Source organism: Trachypithecus francoisi, unplaced genomic scaffold (genome assembly GCF_009764315.1).
Source record: "Trachypithecus francoisi isolate TF-2019V2 unplaced genomic scaffold, Tfra_2.0 Contig01440, whole genome shotgun sequence".
NCBI classification, from domain to species: Eukaryota; Metazoa; Chordata; class Mammalia; order Primates; family Cercopithecidae; genus Trachypithecus; species Trachypithecus francoisi.
In genome coordinates, this window is record NW_022681431.1 from 5,508,942 (window position 1) to 5,529,440 (window position 20,499).

Consider the following 20,499-nt stretch of genomic DNA (forward strand, 5'->3'; position numbering starts at 1 on the left):
AAAAGCTGCAGATACTCAACAAACCATGAGAGCAGCTGTGGAGGCTGAACCCTGCAAACCACAGGGGCAGAGCTTCCCAAGGCCTTAGGAGTCCACCCCTTTCATCAGTGTGCCCTGGATGTGGGATATGGAGTCAAAATAGATTATTGTGGAGCTTTAAGATTTAATGACTATCCTGCTGGGTTTAGAACTTGCATGGGGCCTGTACTCACTTTCTTTTGACTAGTTTCTCCTTTTTGAAATGGGAATGTTGACCCAGTATTGATATTCCCATTGTACCTTGGAAGTAAATAATTTTGATTTTACAGGCTCATAGGTGAAATGGACTTGCTTTGTCACAGATGAGACTTTGGACTTTTGGGTTAATGCTGAAATGAGTTAAGACTTTGGGGGACAATTGGGATAGCATGATTCTATTTTGCAATGAGTGTGAGAAGGACATTTGGGAGGGGCCAGGTAAGAAATGATATAGTTTGGATGTCCTGCCCACATCTCATGTTGAACCATAATCTCCAGTGCTGGAGGTGGGACCTGGTGGGAGGTGTTTAGATCACAGGGTTGGACCCTTCATGGCTTGGTGCTGTCTTCATGACAGTGTGTTCTTGTGAGATACGGTCATTTAACAGTGTGTGGTACTTCCCCCAACTTCTTTCTCTCCTTTTTGCTCCTGCTCTCCCTTTGCTTCTGCCATGATTGTAAGCTTCCTGAGGCCTCCCTAAGCCAAGCAGATGCCAGCACCATGCTTCCTGTATATCCCGCAGAACTGTGAGTCAATTAAACTTCTTTTCTTATGAATTACCCAGTCTTGGGTATTTCTTTATAGCCATGCAAAAACAGCCTAATACAAATAGCATTATGTAGCATTTGTCCCCCTGCATCTGGTTTATTTCACTTAGCATGTCTTCCAGGTTTGTCCACAGTGTAGAAAATACACAGGATTTCATCATTTTTTAAGGCCGAATAATATTCCATTGTGTCAAATTCATTCATTCGTCATTCATTTGAACATTTAGGTCATTGTCATCTCTTGGCTATTGTGAAAAATGCTGCAATGAACATGGGCGTGAAGATATCTCTTTGAGATTTTGATTTCAATTCCTTTGAATTCAAAGGGAACTGGAGCAAAGGTGACTCTTGTTATGTTTTAGCAAAGAGGCTGGTGGCATTTTTCCTCTGCCCTAGAGATATGTGAAACTTTGAACAAGAGAGAGATGATTTAGGGTATCTGGCCAAAGAAACTTCCAAGCAGCAAAACATACAAGAGGTGACTTGGGTGCTGTTAAAGGCATTCAGTTTCAAAAGGAAAATAGAGCATAAAAGTTTGGAAAATTTGCAGCCGGACAATGTGATGGAAAAGAAAATGCCATTGATATTAGTTATTCTTTAACTGCTTGGTAGAATTCAGCAGTGTAGCCATCAGGTCCCGGGATTTCATTGGATGATAGATTTTCTATTATGGCTTTAATCTTGTTACTCATTATTGGAATCCCCAGATTTTCTACTTCTTTTTTTTTTTTTTTGAGACGGAGTCTCGCACTGCCACCCAGGCTGGAGTGCTGTGGCCGGATCTCAGCTCACTGCAAGCTCCGCCTCCTGGGTTCACGCCATTCTCCTGCCTCAGCCTCCCGAGTAGCTGGGACTACAGGCGACCGCCACCTTGGCCGGCTAATTTTTTTGTACTTTTTAGTAGAGACGGGGTTTCACCGTGTTAGCCAGGATGGTCTCAATCTCCTGACCTCATGATCCGCCCGTCTCGGCCTCCCAAAGTGCTGGGATTACAGGCTTGAGCCGCCGGTAGAAAATCGCCGCGCCCGGCCGATTTTTACTAGAGACAAGGTTTCTCCACGTTGGCCACGCTGGTCTCGAATTCTTGACCTCAAATGAGCCACCCACCTTGGCCTTCCAAAGTTCTGGGATTACAGGCGTGAGCCACCACATTCGACCTTTCTTCTTTTTTGATGTGTGTGTTTATTGTTATAAACTTCTCTCTTGGCACTACTTTTGCTGTATTCCACACATTATGGTATTTTGCATTCTTATACTCATTTGTAATAATTTTTCTTTTAATTTCTTCATTGACTCATTGATTATTTAGGAGCATGTTGTCTAATTTCCATGTGCCTGTGTAGTTTCCAAGGTTCCTCCTGTTATTGATCTCTAGTTTTATTCCATTGTTGTCAGAAAAGATAATTTATATGATTTTGACTTCTGAATCTGCTGAGACTTGTTTTGTGCCCTCACAATGGTCTATTCTAGAGAATGTTTCATGTTCTGATGAGAAGAATGTGTATTCTGAAGTGTTTGGCTGAAATGTTCTGTAAATGTCAGTCAGGCCTATTTGGTCTCATATGGAATTTAATACTGATTATTTCTTTCTTTTTTTTATTATTATACTTTAAGTTCTAGGGTACATGTGCATAACGTTTATATCATGTATAACTCCCCAATGCAATCCCTCCCTCCGCCCCCCTCCCCCGATAGGCCCCAGTGTGTGATGTTCCCCTTCCCGAGTCCAAGTGATCTCATTGTTCAGTTCCCACCTATGAGTGAGAACATGCGGTGTTTGGTTTCTCTTCTTGTGATAGTTTGCTAAGAATGATGGTTTCCAGCTGCATCCATGTCCCTACAAAGGACGCAAACTCATCCTTTTTGATGGCTGCATAGTATTCCATGGTGTATATGTGCCACATTTTCTTAATCCAGTCTGTCACAGATGGACATTTGGGTTGATTCCAAGTCTTTGCTATTGTGAATAGTGCCGCAATAAACATACGTGTGCATGTGTCTTTGTAGTAGAGTAATTTATAATCCTTTGGGTATATACCCAGTAGTGGGATAGCTGGGTCATATGGTACATCTAGTTCTAGATCCTTGAGGAATCGCCATACTGTTTTCCATAATGGTTGAACTAGTTTACAATCCCACCAACAGTGTAAAAGTGTTCCTATTTCTCCACATCCTCTCCAACATCTGTTGTTTCCTGACTTCTTAATGATTGCCATTCTAACTGGTGTGAGATGGTATCTCATTGTGGTTTCGATTTGCATTTCTCTGATGGCGAGTGATGATGAGCATTTTTTCATGTGTCTGTTGGCTGTATGGATGTCTTCTTTTGAGAAATGTCTGTTCATATCCTTTCCCCACTTTTTGATGGGGTTGTTTGTTTTTTTCTTGTATATTTGTTTGAGTTCTTTGTAGATTCTGGAATATTAGCCCTTTGTCAGATGAGTAGATTGCAAAAATTTTCTCCCATTCTGTAGGTTGCCTGTTCACTCTGATGGTAGTTTCTTTTGCTGTGCAAAAGCTCTTTAGTTTAATTAGATCCCATTTGTCAATTTTGGCTTTTGCTGCCGTTGCTTTTGGTGTTTTAGACATGAAGTCCTTGCCCATGCCTATGTCCTGAATGGTACTACCTAGATTTTCTTCTAGGGTTTTTATGGTATTAGGTCTAACATTTAAGTCTCTAATCCATCTTGAATTAATTTTCGTATAAGGGGTAAGGAAAGGATCCAGTTTCAGCTTTCTACTTATGGCTAGCCAATTTTCCCAGCACCATTTATTAAATAGGGAATCCTTTCCCCATTTCTTGTTTCTCTCAGGTTTGTCAAAGATGAGATGGCTGTAGATGTGTGGTATTATTTCTGAGGACTCTGTTCTGTTCCATTGGTCTATTTCTCTGTTGTGGTACCAGTACCATGCTGTTTTGGTTACTGTAGCCTTGTAGTATAGTTTGAAGTCAGGTAGCGTGACGCCTCCAGCTTTGTCCTTTTGACCTAGGATTGTCTTGGCAATGCGGGCTCTTTTTTGGTTCCATATGAACTTTAAAGCCATTTTTTCCAATTCTGTGAAGAAAGTCATTGGTAGCTTGATGGGGATGGCATTGAATCTATAAATAACCTTGGGCAGTATGGCCATTTTCACGATATTGATTCTTCCTATCCATGAGCATGGTATGTTCTTCCATTTGTTTGTGTCCTCTTTGATTTCACTGAGCAGTGGTTTGTAGTTCTCCTTGAAGAGGTCCTTTACATCCCTTGTAAGCTGGATTCCTAGGTATTTGATTCTCTTTGAAGCAATTGTGAATGGAAGTTGATTCCTGATTTGGCTCTCTGCTTGTCTGTTACTGGTGTATAAGAATGCTTGTGATTTTTGCACATTAATTTTGTATCCTGAGACTTTGCTGAAGTTGCTTATCAGCTTAAGGAGATTTTGGGCTGAAACGATGGGGTTTTCCAAATATACAATCATGTCATCTGCAAAAAGGGACAATTTGACTTCTTCTTTTCCTAACTGGATACCCTTGATTTCTTTCTCTTGCCTGATTGCCCTAGCCAGAACTTCCAACACTATGTTGAATAGGAGTGGTGAGAGAGGGCATCCCTGTCTTGTGCCAGTTTTCAAAGGGAATTTTTCCAGTTTTTGCCCATTCAGTATGATATTAGCTGTGGGTTTGTCGTAAATAGCTCTTATTATTTTGAGGTACGTTCCATCAATACCGAATTTATTGAGTGTTTTTAGCATGAAGGGCTGTTGAATTTTGTCAAAAGCCTTTTCTGCATCTATTGAGATAATCATGTGGTTCTTGTCTTTGGTTCTGTTTATATGCTGGATTACGTTTATTGATTTGCGAATGTTGAACCAGCCTTGCATCTCAGGGATGAAGCCCACTTGATCCTGGTGGATAAGCTTTTTGATGTGCTGCTGAATCCGGTTTGCCAGTATTTTATTGAGAATTTTTGCATCGATGTTCATCAGGGATATTGGTCTAAAATTCTCTTTTTTTGTTGTGTCTCTGCCAGGCTTTGGTATCAGGATGATGTTGGCCTCATAAAATGAGTTAGGGAGGATTCCCTCTTTTTCTATTGATTGGAATAGTTTCAGAAGGAATGGTACCAGCTCCTCCTTGTACCTCTGGTAGAATTCAGCTGTGAATCCATCTGGTCCTGGACTTTTTTTGGTGGGTAGGCTATTAATTATTGCCTCAATTTCAGAGCCTGCTATTGGTCTAGTCAGGGATTCAACTTCTTCCTGGTTCAGTCTTGGGAGAGTGTAAGTGTCCAGGAAATTATCCATTTCTTCTAGATTTTCTAGTTGATTTGCGTAGAGGCATTTATAGTATTCTCTGATGGTTGTTTGTATTTCTGTGGGGTCGGTGGTGATATCCCCTTTATCATTTTTTATTGCATCTATTTGATTCCTCCCTCTTTTCTTCTTTATTAGTCTTGCTAGCGGTCTGTCAATTTTGTTGATCTTTTCAAAAAACCAACTCCTGGATTCATTGATTTTTTGGAGGGTTTTTTGTGTCTCTATCTCCTTCAGTTCTGCTCTGATCTTAGTTATTTCTTGCCTTCTGCTAGCTTTTGAATGTATTTGCTCTTGCCTCTCTAGTTCTTTTAATTGTGATGTTAGAGTGTCAATTTTAGATCTTTCCTGCTTTCTCTTGTGGGCATTTAGTGCTATAAATTTCCCTCTACACACTGCTTTAAATGTGTCCCAGAGATTCTGGTATGTTGTATCTTTGTTCTCATTGGTTTTAAAGAACATCTTTATTTCTGCTTTCATTTCATTATGTACCCAGTAGTCATTCAGGAGCAGGTTGTTCAGTTTCCATGTAGTTGAGCGGTTTTGATTGAGTTTCTTAGTCCTGAGTTCTAGTTTGATTGCACTGTGGTCTGACAGACAGTTTGTTATAATTTCTGTTCTTTGACATTTGCTGAGGAGTGCTTTACTTCCAATTATGTGGTCAATTTTGGAATAAGTGCGACGTGGTGCTGAGAAGAATGTATAGTCTGTTGATTTGGGGTGGAGAGTTCTATAGATGTCTATTAGGTCCGCTTGGTGCAGAGATGAGTTCAATTCCTGGATATCCTTGTTAACTTTCTGTCTCGTTGATCTGTCTAATGTTGACAGTGGAGTGTTGAAGTCTCCCATCATTATTGTATGGGAGTCTAAGTCTCTTTGTAGGTCTCTAAGGACTTGCTTTATGAATCTGGGTGCTCCTGTATTGGGTGCATATATATTTAGGAGAGTTAGCTCTTCCTGTTGAATTGATCCCTTTACCATTATGTAATGGCCTTCTTTGTCTCCTTTGATCTTTGATGGTTTGAAGTCTGTTTTATCAGAGACTAGGATTGCAACCCCTGCTTTTTTTTGTTCTCCATTTGCTTGGTAGATCTTCCTCCATCCCTTTATTTTGAGCCTATGTATGTCTCTGCATGTGAGATGGGTCTCCTGAATACAGCAGACTGATGGGTCTTGACTCTTTATCCAGTTTGCCAGTCTGTGTCTTTTAATTGGAGCATTTAGTCCATTTACATTTAAGGTTAATATTGTTATGTGTGAACTTGATCCTGTCATTATGATATTAACTGGTTATTTTGCTCATTAGTTGATGCAGTTTCTTCCTAGCCTCGATGGTCTTTACATTTTGGCATGTTTTTGCAATGGCTGGTACCGGTTGTTCCTTTCCATGTTTAGGGCTTCCTTCAGGGTCTCTTGTAAGGCAGGCCTGGTGGTGACAAAATCTCTAAGCATTTGCTTATCTGTAAAGGATTTTATTTCTCCTTCACTGATGAAACTTAGTTTGGCTGGATATGAAATTCTGGGTTGAAAATTCTTTTCTTTAAGAACGTTGAATATTGGCCCCCACTCTCTTCTGGCTTGTAGAGTTTCTGCCGAGAGATCTGCTGTTAGTCTGATGGGCTTCCCTTTGTGGGTAACCCGAGCTTTCTCTCTGGCTGCCCTTAAGATTTTTTCCTTCATTTCAACTTTGGTGAATCTGGCAATTATGTGTCTTGGAGTTGCTCTTCTGGAGGAGTATCTTTGTGGCGTTCTCTGTATTTCCTGAATTTGAATGTTGGCCTGCCCTACTAGGTTGGGGAAGTTCTCCTGGATGATATCCTGAAGAGTGTTTTCCAACTTGGTTCCATTTTCCCCCTCACTTTCAGGCACCCCAATCAGACGTAGATTTGGTCTTTTTACATAATCCCACACTTCTTGCAGGCTTTGTTCATTTCTTTTTCTTCTTTTTTCTTTTGGTTTCTCTTCTCGCTTCATTTCATTCATTTGATCCTCAATCGCTGATACTCTTTCTTCCAGTTGATCGAGTCGGTTACTGAAGCTTGTGCATTTGTCACGTATTTCTCGTGTCATGGTTTTCATCTCTGTCATTTCGTTTATGATCTTCTCTGCATTAATTAGTCTAGCTGTCAATTCTTCCACTCTTTTTTCAAGATTTTTAGTTTCTTTGCGCTGGGTACGTAATTCCTCCTTTAGCTCTGAGAGGTTTGATGGACTGAAGCCTTCTTCTCTCATCTCATCAAAGTCATTCTCTGACCAGCTTTGATCCGTTGCTGGCGATGGGCTGCGCTCCTTTGCAGGGGGAGATGCGCTCTTATTTTTTGAATTTCCAGCTTTTCTGCCCTGCTTCTTCCCCATCTTTGTGGTTTTATCTGTCTCTGGTCTTTGATGACGGTGACGTACTGATGGGGTTTTGGTATAGGTGTCCTTGCTGTTTGATAGTTTTCCGTCTGACAGTCAGAAGGACTGTCTGTTGGTCTGTTGGAGATTGCTTGAGGTCCACTCCAGACCCTGTTTGCCTGGGTATCAGCAGCAGAGGTTGCCGAAGATAGAATATTGCTGAACAGCGAGTGTACCTGTCTGATTCTTCCTTTGGAAGTTTCCTCTCAGGGATGACTCCACCCTCTGAGGTGTGGGGTGTCAGACTGCCCCTAGTGGGGGATGTCTCCCAGCTAGGCTACTCAGGGGTCAGGGACCCACCTGAGCAGACAGTCTGTCCGTTCTCAGATCTCAACCTCCCCGTTGGGAGATCCACGGCTCTCCCCAAAGCTGTCAGACAGAGTCGTTCGCGTCTGCACCGCCCCCGCTGCTTCCCCTATTGGACCTCAGCTGTGGGCTGTCCCCAGAGGTGGAGTGTACAGAGACAGGCAGGCTTCCTTGAGCTGCTGTGAGCTCCACCCAGTTCGAGCTTCCCAGCGGCTTTGTTTACCTACTTAAGCCTCAGCAATGGCGGGCGCCCCTCCCCCAGCCTCGCTGCTGCCTTGTGGATAGATCGCCGCAGACTGCTGTGTTAGCAGTAAGGGAGGCTCCATGGGCGTGGGACCCTCCCGGCCAGGTGTGGGATATATTCTCCTGGTGTGCCTGTTTCCTTAAAGCGCAGTATTGGGGTGGGAGTTACCCGATTTTCCAGGTGTTGTGTGTCTCAGTTCCCCTGGCTAGGAAAATGGATTTCCTTCCCCCTTGCGCTTCCAGGTGAGGCGATGCCTCGCCCTGCTTCAGCTCATGCTGGTCAGGCTGCAGCAGCTGACCAGCACTGATTGTCCGGCACTCCCTAGAGAGATGACCCCAGTACCTCAGTTGAAAATGCAGAAATCACCGGTCTTCTGTGTCACTTGCGCTGGGAGTTGGAGACTGGAGCTGTTCCTATTCCAAAACTGATTATTTCTTTGTTAATTTTCTATCTGGAAGATCTGTCCATTACTGAGAGTATGGTATTGAAATTCTCTACCATTATTAGAGTTTTCTCCCTCTTCTTTTAGATCTATTAATGTTTGCTTTATATACCGGGGTGTACCTCTGTTGGGTGCATATTTATAATTGTTCTAACCTCTTGATGAATCAATTCCTTTATTATTACATAGTAACCCTTCTTTGCCTGTTCTTATAGTCTTGGACTTGTAGTCTATGTTATCTGATGAAACGATAGCTACTCCTACTCTTTCTTGGTTTGGATTTACATAGAATATCTTTCCCTATTCTCTCCCTTCCAGTCTATGTGTGTCTTTATGGGTGAAGAGGGATTTTTTTTTTTTTTAAGACAGCATATAGTTGCGTTTGTTTCTGTATCCATTCAGTAACTCTATACCTTTTAATTGGAGAATTTAGTCTATTTACATTTAGTGTTATTACTGACAGGTAAGAACTCATTACTGCCATTTTGTTACCTCTTTTCTCGTTGTTTTGTAACTCTTCTCTTCCTTTGTCACCATATTCCTTTGTGGTTAAGTGATTTTCTCTAGTAGTATGGTTTAATTTGTCATTTTTAATTTTTAGTGTATTTCTTGAAGGCTTTTGATTTGTGGTTACCATGAGGCTTACAAAAACATCTAAGATATAACAAATTATTTTGAACAGCTGATTATTGATCACAGAGAAAAGAATAAAAACAATCAAACAGATAAAAAACTTCAAAACTCTAGGCTTTAACTCCATCCTCCAACATTTTTACTTTCTGGCATCTCAATTTACAGATGTTTATATTGCCTGTCTCTTAACAGGTTGCTGTAGCTATTGTAATTTTTGATAGAGTTGTCTTTTAGTCTTCATTCTAGAGTTATAAGTGGATTGCATACCACAATTACAGTGTTATAGTATTCTGAGTTTGTCTGTGTACTTACCATTTTTTAAAAAATATTTAAAACTTTTTAAAGTTTTAAAATATTGACACATAATTGTTCATTATGGGGTACAAAGTAATGTTGTAATACATGTAATGTATAATGATCAGATTAAGGTAATTAGCATATTCATCATCTCATATATTTATCACTTCTTTGTGTTTGGAAATTCAATATCCTCTTTCTAGCTATTTGAAACTGTATATTATTGTTAACTAACTATAGTCACCCTACAGTGCCATAGAACATGAGAACTATTCCTCCTATCTAGTTGTAATTTTTGTCCTTTAATAAATCTCTCCATGTCACCCCCTTCCCTCTACCCTTTTCTGCCTCCAATATCCTCTGTTCTAGTTTTCACATCTATGAGATCTTTTTTTTTTTTTTCAGTTTCTACAAATGAGTAAGAACATGAGGTGTCCCTAGTTTATCTCACTTTCTGTCCCTAGTTTATCTCACTTCACATAATATCCTCCAGTTTCATCCATGTTGCCATGAATGTCAGAATTTTATTCTTTTTTTATGGCTGAATGGTATTCCATTATGTATATATGACACATTTTCTCTATCCATTCATCCACTGGGCACCTAGGATGATTCCATATCTGGCTATTGTGAATTTAGTGTGGAAAAAAACATGGGGGTGCAGATATGTTTTTCATATACTGATTTCCTTCTTCTTGGAATGCCCAGTAGAGATCTGGATCATATGGAATTCTTTTTTTTTTTTTTTTTGAGACGATATCTCACTCTGTCACCCAGGCTGGAGTGCAGTGGCATGATCTCAGCTCACTGCAACTTTTGCCTCCCAGGTTCAAGTGATTCTCCTGCCTCAGCCTCCTGAGTAGATGGGATTACAGGTGCTCACCACCACGCCTGGCTAATTTTTTGTATTTTTAATAGAGACAGAGTTTCTCCATGTTGGCCAGGCTGGTCTTGAACTCTTGACCTCAAGTGATAACCCACCTCGGCCTCCCAAAGTGCTGGGATTACAAGAGTGAGGCACCACGCCTGGCCTCTATTTGTAGCTTTGAAAGGAACCTCTCTATACTGTTTTCCATAGTGGCTGTATTAATTCACATTCCTACCAACAGCGTATAAGAATTCGCTTTTCTCTACACCCATGCTAGCATTTATTTTTTGCATTTTTGGTAATAGCCATCCTAACCAGGGCGAGATTATATCTGATTGTGGTTTTGATTTGCATTTCCCTGATGATTAGTGATGTTGCTGAGCATTTTAAAAACATATTTCTTGGCCATATATAGGTTTTATTTTGAGAAATGTCTGTTTATATCATTTGCTGTTTTTTAAACCGATTATTTATTTGCTGTTTAAATGCTTGAGTTCCTTGTATATTCTGGATATTAATCCCCTATCAGATGAGTAGTTTGCAAATATTTTCTCCCACCCTGCACGTTGTATTTTCACTTTGTTGACTATTTCCTTTGCTGCGCAGAGAAGCTTTTTAGTTTGCTATAATCTATTTGTTTATTTTTGCTTTTCTGCCTGTGCTTTTTTTTTTTTTTTTTGAGACGGAGTTTCGCTCTTTTTGCCCAGGCCGGAGTGCAATGGCATGATCTTGGCTCACTGCGACCTCTGTCTCCTGGGTTCTCCTGCCTCAACCTCCCGAGTAGCTGGGACTGCAGGCATGCGCCACCATGCCTGGCTAATTTTGTTTTTTTTTTTTTTTTTTTTTTTTTTGAGACGGAGTCTTGCTCTGTCGCCCAGGCTGGAGTGCAGTGGCCGGATCTCAGCTCACTGCAAGCTCCGCCTCCCGGGTTTACGCCATTCTCCTGCCTCAGCCTCCCGAGTAGCTGGGACTACAGGTGCCCGCCACCTCGCCCGGCTAGTTTTTTGTATTTTTAGTAGAGACGGGGTTTCACTGTGTTAGCCAGGATGGTCTCGATCTCCTGACCTCATGATCCGCCCGTCTCGGCCTCCCAAAGTGCTGGGATTACAGGCTTGAGCCACCGCGCCCGGCCGCTAATTTTGTATTTTTAGTAGAGACGTGGTTTCTCCATGTTGGTCAGGCTGGTCTCAAACTCCCAACCTCTCGTGATCCACACGCCTTGGCCTCCCAAAGTGCTGGGATTACAGGCATGAACCACCACACCCAGCCTTGAGTGTGCTTTTGAGGTTTTATAAAATCTTTTTACCAGACCAATGTCCTAAAGCATCTCTCCTGTGTTTTCTTCTGATAGTTTTATCATTTTGAGTCTTCCATTTGTATATAGGTATGTATATACATCAATCAGACAAGAGAAAGAAAGGGCATGCCAATCGGTAAAGAGGAAGTCAAACTGTCGCTGTTTGCTGTGGCATGACTGTATATCTAGAAAACCCTAAATATATACACATACAATAGAATATTATTATGTCTTCTTGGCTCCTTTGTTGAAAATCACTGGGCTGTAAATGCATGGGCATATTTCTGAGCTCTCTAATCTGTTGCATTGGTGTATGTGTCTGTTTTTAAGCCAGGACCATGATTTTTGGTTACTATGGCTTCGTAGCATATTATTCTGAAGTCAGGCAGAAGAATGATGGTGGTATTTTGGTGGGAATTGCACTGAATTTGTAGATTGCTTTTGGCAGTATGGTCATTTTCACAATATTGATTATACCTATCCATGAGCATTGGAATGTATTTCCATTTGTTTGTGTCATCTGATTTCCTGCAGCAGTGTTTTGTAGTTTTCCTTGTAGAGGTCTTTCACCTTCTTGGTTAAGTATATTCCTAAGTTGTTTTTTTGTTTTGTTTTGCAGCTATTGTAAAAGCGACTGAGTTCTTGATTTGATTCTCAGCTTGGTTGCTGCTAGGGTATAGCAGAGCTACTGATTTGTGTACATTAATTTCATATCCTGAAATTTCACTGAATTCATTTACCATTTCTAGGAGCTTTCTGGGTGAGTCTTTAGGGTTTACCTGTTAACCATCCCTACCCCTCTCCTGCCCCTCACTACCTTTCCCAGCCTCTGGTAACCATCCTTCTATCCTCTATCTCTGTAAGTTAAATTATTTTGATTTTTAGGTTCTACAAATTGGTGAGAACATGAAATGTTTTTCTGTTTAACATAATTTTAAAAACCTATACAAATCATATTTTATCTTTTGTTTCTTGAGACAGGTCAGTCTTGCTCTGTTGCCCAGGCTGGAGTGCAATGGCATGATTATAGCCCACTGCAGCCTCCACTTCCTGGGCTCAAGCAATCCTCCCTCCTCAGCCTCCCACGTGGCTGAGACTATAGGAGTGTGCCATTACACCTGGCTAATTTTTGTAGAGATGAGGTTTTGCTATGTTGCCCAGGCTGGATATTTCATCTTTAACTTGTGAGGCTTTTGTTGTTTTAAAAGCAGATCAAACTTTTTTTTTTCTTTTTTTTTTTTTTTTGAGATGGAGTCTCGCTCTGTGCCCAGGCTGGAGTGCAGTGGCCAGATCTCAGCTCACTGCAAGCTCCGCCTCCCGGGTTCACGCCATTCTCCTGCCTCAGCCTCCTGAGTAGCTGGGACCACAGGTGCCCGCCACCACACCTGGCTAGTTTTTGTATTTTTTAGTAGAGACAGGGTTTCACCATGTCAGCCAGGATGGTTTCGATCTCCTGACCTCGCTATCCGCCTGTCTCAGCCTCCCAAAGTGCTGAGATTACAGGCTTGAGCCACTGCGCCCGGTCTCGCAGATCAAATATTTATTTGATTATTACCCCTATAGGCACACTGAGTTGCTCAAAGATTGGACTGGGTCGCCCATGAGAATGTCTCAGTCATATTCTTTATTAATAATTGTTTTTTTGGCCTCTAACAGAGAAATGTGGGAGGAATGAGTTCCTAAATTGAATGTCAAAGTTCTTACGTAACCCCTATACTCCCACCTCCCAAAAATGGTCTCTTGACAGCTGATGCATTAGAAGAGTTACAGTGTTTATTTTGTTTTCTTTCTTCCTTGTTTCCCCTTGAATATAGATGCCTAATGGTTCAGATGACACTTGGTCCCCCAAATCGTACAACACACACGAATCTAGTTCATGTTGTTTCACTGAAACACATGCTCAAAACTCTGTGCTGTACATTATCCAGTCAACAAAGACAGACAGGTAAAAGATATTTCTTAGAGTGGCTGTTGCAAATAGTAATCATGGTTGTGTCATTTCAGTGGAATGCCATGTTCACCTTTCTGTTAGGTAGGTCAAAACTCTCCAAAGACAAATGTATACAATATGTTTCTAAGCATGTTACTTGTGGGTATGAATCAAAATAGCGTTTTTTCAATAAAATACTGTGTTCACTCTGCTGCCTGTTATACACTGTCAAAATACACATGTATAAAAGAGATTTCTAAGAATGCTAATTGGAGGAATACATTTTTAGACATTAATATTTTATTAATAGTAATATATTAATATTTATACAGCCCTTCCCATTGATTTTTGCATCCCCCCAAGCCATCCATCCCAACTAGAACATTGCCCCTGACAGTTGCAGAAGAAGACAGCATCTGATGGGGGGCTTTGTTGATGGGGGGCTTTGTTGATGGGGGGCTTTGTTGATGGGGGCTTTGTTGATGGGGGGCTTTGTTGATGGGGGGCTGTGCTAGACAAGACATCTACTCTACCAAAGGGTGCTCATGGTAGGTTTGGCAGGAGAGGAAGGCACTGCCATGGTTTGACAGTCACCTGAAGAAGGGGTCCTAAGAACTGCAAAAGTATCTTCTTGAGGCATTATCTGCCACTATCCCTGCTGGCCCATCAGGAGGACCCATTGGCCCCTGGCATGTGTGTGTTATGTGCATATGCATTTTTATTTTTTTGAGATGAAGTCTCTGTTGCCCAGGCTGGAGTGCAGTGGTGCTATCTCAGCTCACTGCAGCCTCGATCTCCCAGGTTCAAGCGATTCTCCTTCCTCAGTCTCCCAAGTTGCTGGGATTACAGGTGCATGCCACTACGCCCAACTAATGTTTGTAGTTTTTAGTAGAGATGGGGTTTTGCCATGTTGGCCAGGCTGGTCTTGAACTCCTGACTTCCTGTGATCTGCCTGCCTCTGCCTCTCAAAGTGCTGAGATTACATGCATGAGCCACTGCACCCAGCCTGCATTTTTGTTTATCTTCTTTGTAAGTGGTGAAACTGTACTTTCGGCAAGCGCTGTAGATCTTCACCTGAGCCTGGCAATGCAAAGGCCTGCACTGATCACCAGGACCAATGCTGGCCATGGACCTGGATCCTAGGCCCTAGGTTTTCTGAGCATCACTGCCAGTCTTCAGGAGACTCATGCATGTGCAGCTCACTTCTGCCAGACCCATCTGCACCTGCAACTAAAGTGCTGAGTCAGCATAGCCAGATCCCCAGATCCCCAGCTCATCAAACCATCCACCCCTTCCCTAAAGATACTTGTATCAGGATATTTCTAAAAGTGCACTTGTGTGAAAAGATCAGGTTTTGGTTGATGCTTTGTAACACTGTTTTCATGGATCTGTGCTTCATGTTATCTACTCTGTCAATATAGATGTACAGAAGAAGAGTCTGGCCGGGCCTGGTGGCTCAAGCCTGTAATCCCAGCACTTTGGGAGGCCGAGACGGGCGGATCACGAGGTCAGGAGATAGAGACCATCCTGGCTAACACGGTGAAACCCCGTCTCTACTAAAAAATACAAAAAACTAGCCGGGCGAGGTGGCGGTCGCCTGTAGTCCCAGCTACTCAGGAGGCTGAGGCAGGAGAATGGTGTGAACCCGGGAGGCAGAGCTTGCAGTGAGCTGAGATCACGCCACTGCACTCCAGCCTGGGCGATACAGAGAGACTCCGTCCCCCCCCCAAAAAAAAGAAGAGTCTTAGAATGTGATTTGCAAGAATGAATCAAGATCAGCTTATTTCTGGGAAAACTGTATTGGGCTCCCTGTGCTGCCTGCTCTACCTGCTAATAAGCTATGTGTGAAAGTTGTTAACATGAATACTTGATGTGAATATGAATCAGGATATGCAGTTGCTCTGAAACACTGTGCCTCAGGTTACAGACACTCTAATGACATAATGACATGTATAAACACATGCTCTAAGTGAGGTTTCTAAATGTAATTATGTGACTGAATGAAGACAGTGTTTTGTTTTGTTTATTTAATTTTATTTTTTTTTTTTGAGATGGAGTCTTACTCTGTCCCCCAAGCTGGAGTGCAGTGGCACGATCTTGGCTCACGGCAACCTCCGCCTCGTAAGTTCAAGAGATTCTCCTGCCTCAGCCTCCTGAGTAACTGGGATTACAGGCGTGCACCACCATGCCTGGCTAATTTTTTTGTATTTTTAGTAGAGACAGGGTTTCACTATGTTGGCCAGGCTGGTTTTGAACTCCTGACCTCAAGTGATCCGCCCATCTCGGCCTCCCAAAATGCAGGGATTACAGGCGTGAGCCACCGTGCCTGGCCCATTAGCATTATTTTGTGAAATACTATGTTTATCACACTGTGCTGCATGTTATATGTTTTCTTAAAGAGACATCTGTTAAGGATGTGTCTAATACACTAGTGCGTTTAGCATATTAGACACATCTATTTTTGTGAAACCTACATTCACCAATATAAAGATGTGTCTAATATGCTAATTAATCAGCATATTATTTTTTGTCTGAAAGATTTGTACTCACCAATCTCTACTGCATGTATGCACTATAGATGTGTGAGAGGGCCGGGCGCGGTGGCTCAAGCCTGTAATCCCAGCACTTTGGGAGGCCGAGACGGGTGGATCACAAGGTCAGGAGATCGAGACCATCCTGGCTAACATGGTGAAACCCCGTCTCTACTAAAAAATACAAAAAACTAGCCGGGCGATGTGGCGGGCGCCTGTAGTCCCAGCTACTCGGGAGGCTGAGGCGAGAGAATGGCATAAACCTGGGAGGCGGAGCTTGCAGTGAGCTGAGATCCGGCCACTGCACTCCAGCCTAGGCGACAGAGCGAGACTCCGTCTCAAAAAAAAAAAAAAAAAGATGTGTGAGAGACGATTCTAAGGTTTTCTTTTTTGAGATGGAGTCTCGCTCTGTCACCCAGGCTGGAGTGCAGTGGCGCAATCTCGGCTCACTGCAACCTCTGCCTCCCAGGTTCAAGCAATTCTCCCTGCCTCAGCCTCCCGAGAAGCTGGGATTACAGGCGTCCACCAAAATCTCCACCACCACACCCAGCTAATTTTTTGTATTTTTAGTAGAGACAGGGTTTCGCCATGTTGGCCAGACTTGTCTCGAACTCCTGACCTCAGGTGATCGATCTGCCTCGGCCTCCCAAAGTGCTGGGATTACAGGTGTGAGCCACTGTGCCCAGCCATAAGGTTTCCTTTTACACAAACGAATCAAGACACCATTCTGTGTAACACTGGGTTCACCACTCTGCTGTATAATATACACTCCCTAAAGAGACATGAGCAAAGATGTTTATAAGAATGTTCGCTCCAGAATGAGTCAAGATAGTGTCACTTGTGTGAGTCACTCTCTTTAACACTCTGAGGTGCATGTTATATGTTCTGTAAACAGACGTGTTTAAAAGATGTTTCCAACAGCGTTTAGTAACACTGCTCTACAAATCAGGGTAGTTTTATTTGTTACTTGTGTAAATGAATCAGATAAATCAAGATGGTGTTATTTGTGTGAAATACAATGTTTACCACTGGTGATGCATGTTATACATGCACATATTAAAAATACATGTTTTTCTGTAAAGAAACATGTATAACATATATTTCTAAGAAATCTTTTTCCTTAATGAATCAGGATACTGTTCTGTATAAAACTGAAAACATTCTGTGCATATATATATATATATATATAAAGTTATTTCTAAGATTGCTAGTTATGTGAACAAATCAGGATAATGGTATTTTTGTGAAACCCTACATTCACCAATTTGTACTTCACATGCAAAAGATGATTGTAAGAAGGCTACTGGCCTGAATGAATCAGATTAGTCTCATTTCCTAGAATTGCTATGTCCAGCACCCTGAGTTGCATGTTATTCATTCTCTAAAAAGAGATGATAAAAGATGTTTATAAGAATGCTTGCTCTGTGGATGAATGAGGACAGGGTTATTTCTGTGAAACACTGTGTTCAACAAATGAGTGCTGCAGACGCTGCCGCCAACACTGGGGATTATAATTCGACACGAGATTTGGTGGAGACACTGATACGGTTTGGCTCTGTATCCCAACCCAAATCTCATCTCTATTTGTAATCCCCATATGTCAAGGGAGGATCCTGGTGGGAGGTGATTCAATCATGGGGGTTGTTTCTGCCATGCTGTTCTTGTGACAGAGTTCTCACGAGATTGGGTTGTTTGATAAGCGGCACCTCTCCCTTCTGACTCTCTCCTGCCACCATGTAAGACGTGCCTTGCTTCCCCTTCACCTTCCGCCACAACTGTAAGTTTCCTGAGACCTCTCGAGCCATACAGAACTGTATGTCCATTAAACTTCCTTTCTTTTCTTTTTTTAAACAAATGAAACCCTTTTATTACTGTTAATCAGTTACTTAGAAATCACTTTTACTAGAGTTTAGACTACTAACACCTTAGGGAGACTATTCTCTCTTTTTTTCATTATTATTTTTCAAAAGAGAGAATGTTTCTGGTATTCCTGAAATTAGTATATTGAGGAAATCTTTCCATTATCAGTATCATTTAAATGACGTTGAAGTCTGGGGAAAAATAAATTTTTTCCAAGGCTACACACGTATCTATTCTTTGAATACAGGAAACTGAATATGCAAATCCAGACAGTTGCAGAATTTTCACCGAGAGTCTAAGAATGGGTAAGTGTGTTACTGTGAATGGACTCTATAGGCAGTATTAATTGCTTTGCTTTCAGACACCATCTCTCAGTGTGAGATCTCAAAGTCCCAAAAATCAAGTGCTGTTTCTTCAGTCTTTGTTCCTTGCTTCTTTCTTTCTTTTTTATTTAAATTATACTTTAAGTTCTGAGATACATGCTCAGACCGTGCAGGTTTGTAACACAGGTATACAGAGGCCATGGTGTGAACCTCCTTTCTTTATAAATTACTCAGTCTCAGGTAGTATCTTTTTAGCAGTGTGAGAATGGACTAATACAGACATAGATCCAAAGCATATCAAGCACTCTGTGCTATATGTGCTCTAAAAGTCATGTATAAAAGCTATTTCTAAGAGTGCTAGTGGCATGAATGAATCAAGACAGGGTGACTGCGGTATTTCTGTGAAACACATTGTTCATACTCTGCCCTACTAGTCTCTCTATATACATAGCGTGAATATGATTTTAAAAGCTCTTCTTACCTGAATAAATTAGGATAATGTTTTTTTCTGTCTATCCTTGGGTTCACCAGTCTATGCAGCATGTTACATGCTCTCCAAAGAGACATGTACATACAAAATAAAAGAACACTTGTGTGAATGAATCACAATCGTGTTTGCAGTGAAATGCTTTGTTCACCAGTCTGTGCCATAGGTTATCCAATATCTATCGAGACATTTAAATGATTTTTTCAAAGTGTTCTATTTGCATTCATGAATCAGGATAATCTGTGAAGCACTTCGTTCAACACGCTGTTCTGCACATTATATTCTCTCCACAGACAGAAGTGTGAATGATGATTCTAAGAGCTCTTCTTCCCTGAGTGAGTCAGAATACTGTTTTGTCTGCCTAACACTGGGTTTCCTAGTCTGTGCTGCATTTATACCTTCTTGCTAAAGAAAAAGTTTCTAAAGGTGCTGATTGCATGAAAGAACACTGTGTTCAGCACCTGCCATGTGTCACACGTGCTTTAAAGACACATATATAAATGTGTTTCTAACAATGCTATTTGCTTAAATTAACGAGGATAATATCATTTCTGCAAAACACCGTGTATTAGTATTCTAGGGCTGACATAACAAAATATCATTTACTGGGAAACTTACGGAAGAGAAATTAATATTCTCACAGTTCAGGAGGGTGGAGGCTCAAGTGTTGGCAGGTCTGATTTCTCCTCAGTCTTCTCTTAGAGGCTTGCAGATGGCTGTGTTATCACTGTGTCCTCACATGGCCTTTCCTCTGTGCAGGTGCACCCATGGTATCTCTTCTTCTATAAGAACACCAATTAGGTTAGGCTTCCACTCTATGGCATTATTTTAACGTATTCACCCCTTTAAAGACCTTATCTTCAAATTCAGTTACACCCTGATGTACTGGGGTTTGGGATCTCAACATAGACACTGTATGGGGACACAATTCATTCCATAACATTCCACCTACTGGGCACCCAAATTTATGGCCTTTTCATATGCAAAATAAATCTACCTCACTTCAAAACCCCAACATATCAGCCCCTTTCAGCATCAACTCTATGCCCAAAATCTTATCAGCATATCTAAATCTAGCCTGGGTGAGACTCACTCAGAACATCTAAATTTAGTGTGGATGATGTCTCCTGAGGAGAAAATTCCCTTTCAGGTATAAACCTGTGAAATCAGGCAAGTCATCTGCTTTCAAACTACAGTGCTGAGACAGGCAAAAGATAGACATTCCCTTTCCAAAAGACAGAAATTGGAAGGAAGAGAGAGGTCATGAGTCTCAAGCAACTCCAAAACCTATCAGAAAAATGTCATTAGCTTTTAAGACTCAACAATAAGTATCTTTGGTTTGATCTTGTGTCCTCTGAGCACACTGTGGTTGCAGTCCCACCTTTCTGGCCCAGTGGGGAGGAAGCTTTTCCTCTGTGACAATGGGCAGCAACCCTGCTCCAGTCACCCTGGTTGGCAACCCTCCCAGGACAGCCCAGGGCAACACCCCCAACCCCAAAGCCTGAATGACAGCCCTGCTTTGGGGACCTAGATGGTGGTGACCTGGGCTGCCGTACCCAAGGAGGTGACAAGCTCAACCCCTGGTTCTGTGCTTCCTTTGCTTGTGGTGGTAGCTGAAGCCCTGCCAATCTCGGAATCACTTTCAGAGTCATTCCTTTCTTTTCTTGAAGGATAACACCTGTTCACAAATCTATTGTTCCCTCCTGTACAATCCCAGAAATATGACACTCTTCTTTCATCATGTGCCATCTCTGTCCTCTTTGGTCCAAGCTGTCAGTGTATCTGCTGGTACAGCCCCATCC